The following is a 4,239-nucleotide window of genomic DNA, read 5'->3' on the forward strand; positions in this document are numbered from 1 at the left end:
ATGTCTCAATTGGTGCACGTATCCGGCGCAGTCACGCGTAACGTAGAAAAGAGCAACACGCAAAAAACTAATTAATCAAGAATTCTCGTCGTCTGTAATGCAGGCCATTCATTGTGGAACACCTGGACGTTATGGAAAGGAAATGGTAATTCCCGCATGTCCATTTTTTCTCTCCCTATTTTTTAATTTACCTTGGGTTGGGCCATTGATCGCACAGAAAGCGAAGATTTATTTTACTGGGAAAATCTTTCTTTTTGTTTTGGTTTTGTCGTTACGGTCGATGGACCCCTGCCTTCTGATGCAGCATTATCTGTAGTAATATAATTACATGCTTCCTCAGTGTTCTGGCGGGTCTACGTCCTCATATTAGGCTTCCAGGCTTGGCTGTCATGCAGTTGATCGTTACGTTGATGGATATAATTTGTGGCAGGCAGCATTACATGGAACATGAACGGAACGACGGCGGAACGGGGACCTTGTTAAAGCAACCCTCGTTACCTGCAGAGATGAACCGGGGGCAGCTAATAACCAAAGGACCACATTGTCATCGTTTACGTCGGTAACAGCTGTGACATCGTACACACCTTTTACGGTGGTAGCTGCAAGTGGCGCAATGTCAGCTTGCGTGAAATAATTTCTATGAGCTCGCTTATCACATTTGTCTAATCGGGCTATATGGAAATGTATTTAGGTTCAGGCACGAAATCATGTATGTATGTATGTATGTATGTATGTATGTATGTATGTATGTATATCTCTATGTATACATGCATGCATATATGAATGCATGTATTTATGCAAGTATGGGTATGTATGTATGTATGTATGTATGTATGTATGTATGTATGTATGTATGTATGTATGTATGTATGTCAGTTCCTATGCATGTATGTATGCATGATGCATGCGTGCATGCAGGCATGTATGTATGCAGTATCATAAAGATAGAGGATGCTCCCAGGCGGCACAAGAAGTGTGTCCCAAGACCAGCCCGTCTATGGCCGCTTTCTGGCATGTCCGGCCAGCATTCAGGTTCTGGCAGCCACTGATCATACGATGAACGGCCAACATTCGGCAACCAGCGCTTCGGTATTTCTCCGGTCGCCCGTGTTCAGACACACCACGGCAGCTGCCCAGCTGCCTGATATTCAGTTGCCTTTCGGCTGCCGATGTTGATAAAGAAATCGGCTGGAGTACGGCTCTAGGGCATCCGTTTTTCCTTCGGGAAGCGGTGTTCAGCCGAAGCACGGCAAGCGACCGGCCACAGGATATCCGTATTCTTATGGCAGTTGGTGTTCGAAAGGAGACCGGCCGTAGCGCGGCTGCCGCGCATCCGCTCTTTCAACGGTGAACCGCGCGTCCGGCGGCAGAATATTCGTTTTCTTCGGGCAGCCGGTGTTATAAAGTAGACCGGCCGACTTACGGTCTCAGAATGTACGTTTTTCATTTGGTTAGCGGTCCTCGGCCGAATTACGGCAAGCGAACGGCCGCCGAATTTTCGGCAACCGGTGTTCAAGAGGAGACCGGCCTTCGTAAGGTATCAGGTACGTCATTATGCGAACAGGCGCCGAGAATTCATGCACAGACGTGCTTGGAAGAAGACCCCCCGATGTAGGACCGGTTTTTCCCAGGGTGAAGAAAGAGCCGTTAGGGAGTCTAATGGCGCAGACACGTTTTCCATCCGCTCGGTGTTTCTGCGTTTTAAATGAACGAACTACGTTTGTCAAACCGTAATGAGTGTTCTAGGTGAACGGGCAAGGTGCAAGGACTCATTGTACATTACCAGGGAAACGTTTAGGCCGTCGAAATGCCATTTATTGCCGCAAGAAGACGGCCACACCGATGGGTGAGCTAAGCCTCGCCAGTCATAGCCGCAACAACGCCTCGCTCGTAGGCTTCGTCGACGCATCAGCTCGAGGCTATTCGCCCCCTCAAGAAATGGAGACCATTGGAGACATCGATCCGGGAGCGATCTCCGCCCCGAGATGGCGGTGGTTCACCAAAATAAGTGGCCTTAAAGGGTGTCGAGCAAGCGTCCACCACGCAGGAGCTCAACCGACGCCATGTCAAGGACTCCCCACCAAAGAAAGGCAAGGGCGCGCAAAAGCGCAAGTTTCCGGCTATCCTTCTCCCAATAATACTGCGAAAAACAATGTGCACTATATTGTTTGTGATAAACGTAGAAGAGGCTAAGCTCGTGCATTGGTAGTCTCAACTTCATGCCCTGCTTCATGGGATTTTATGACTGTCTATTTAGAAACACGTGTTATTTTAAAGTTGCCATAACAACAGAGCCTTGTGAATGACCAATCCTGTATGCTAATTTATTTGCCACAACGCAGTGCGACCACTCTCGACATGTCGTAGACACTCGAGTCACGGCCCGGGGGTTCAAAAGAAGTTCCCCTTCAACCCGAGTAGTCCGAGTGGCACTGGATACCACCCCCAAGAGCAGGAAATGAAAAATACCTTAAGATAAATACCCCAGAAAGTGGTGGGGAAACAGCCCCGGCGGTAGCGTGGTGGTCATCGCACCAGACCGGTATTCTGGAGGTCGTGGGTTCGGATCCCACCCGGCGGGCATTTTTTCACCACTTTCTTGCTGACTAAAAAAATTCTTCACCTGTTTCTATGACCTATAGCATTCCCCCCTTTGCTTTCCGAGGTTCTTTTGATTGCCAACCCTTATTCTGTCTTAATTCACCGAGCCCCTGATTTCCCATTTCTGATTCGCTACATGCATAGCGAGGGCCTCTGTTTGGCAGACTTGGTGCCGAAGGTAGCTTAAGAGGGTTCAACCATGGTCGACCATTCTCGACATGTCCTAGACACTCGAGTCACGGCCCCGGACAACTCAGGGGTTACCCCGAGTAGTCCGAGTGGCGCTGGCTACAACCCCCAAGTGCAGGAAACAAGAAAATACCGTAACATAAATACCCGAGAAAGTGGTCGGGAAACAGCCCCGGTTGCAGCGTAGTGGTCATCGCACCAGACCGGTATTCTAGAGGTCGTGGGTTCGGATCCCACCCGGCGGACATTTTTTCACCACTTTTTTTCTGACAAAAAATTCTTCATCTGTGTCTATGACCTACCGCATTCCTCCCCTTGCTTTTCGAGGTTTTCTTCACTGTCAACCCTCATATATACGGACAGAATAATGGTTGGCCGTCAAGAAAACATCGGAAAGCAAAGGGGGGAATGCGGTAGGTCATAGCAAAAGATGAAGGATTTTTTGAGTCAGAAAGAAAGTGGTGAAAAAATGCCCGCTGGGTGGGATCTGAACCCAGGACTTCCAGAATACCGGTCCGGTGCAATAAAGACTACGCTACCGGCGGGACTGTTTCCACACCACTTTATTGGGTATTTGTTAATTTATTTTTTTGTTTCCTGCACCTGGGGCTGGTAGCCAGCGCCACTCAGACTACTCGGAGTGAAGGGGACCTTCTTTTTAACCCCCGGGCCGTGACTCGAGTGTCTACGACATGTCGAGAGTGGTCGACCAGCGTTGAACCATCTTAAGCTACCTTTGGCACCAAGACTGCCAGAATAGAGGCCCTCGCTACGCATGTAGCGAATCTGAAATGGGAAATGAGGGGCTAGGTGAATTAAGATAGAATAAAGGTTTGCAGTCTAGAAAACCTCGGAAAGCAAAGGGGGGAATGCGGTATGTCATAGAAACAGATGAAGAATTTTTTTGAGTCAGAAAGAAAGTGGTGAAGTGGTATTCTGGAGGTCGTGGGTTCGTATCCCACCCGGCGGGCATTTTTTCACCATTTTCTTTCTGACTCAAAAATTCTTCACCTGTTTCTATGACCTACCGCATTCCCCCCTTTGCTTTTCGACGTTTTTTTGAATGCCAACCCCTATTTTGTCTTAATTCACCGAGCCCGTCATTTCCCATTTCTGATTCGCTATATATATATATATATATATATAAATCTAGAAAACGATAAACTCACAAAGCGCGCAGAAATAGTATAAGTAAAGAGTCGGATACACAGCAAGAACAATAACAAACAATGTTTACTTACGTAGCGGCAACGGGACTTGCCTTCATCAGAGTAAAGTTACATGATTTTGCTGTCGCAAACATTTTGAACACATTTCTTATATAGGTTTGCATAAAACTGTGAGAAAGAGCGGAAAATGTTTCGGAAATGGAGAGTGTGCATACAGTCAGGCTACGCCTATGTTACAACATCAACAAACAAACAAGAAAAATAAAAAATAAAAAAGGGG

The sequence above is a fragment of the Haemaphysalis longicornis genome, unplaced genomic scaffold (genome assembly GCF_048455015.1).
Source record: "Haemaphysalis longicornis isolate Haplotype H1 unplaced genomic scaffold, Haemaphysalis longicornis Haplotype H1 scaffold_6, whole genome shotgun sequence".
Taxonomy (NCBI): Eukaryota; Metazoa; Arthropoda; class Arachnida; order Ixodida; family Ixodidae; genus Haemaphysalis; species Haemaphysalis longicornis.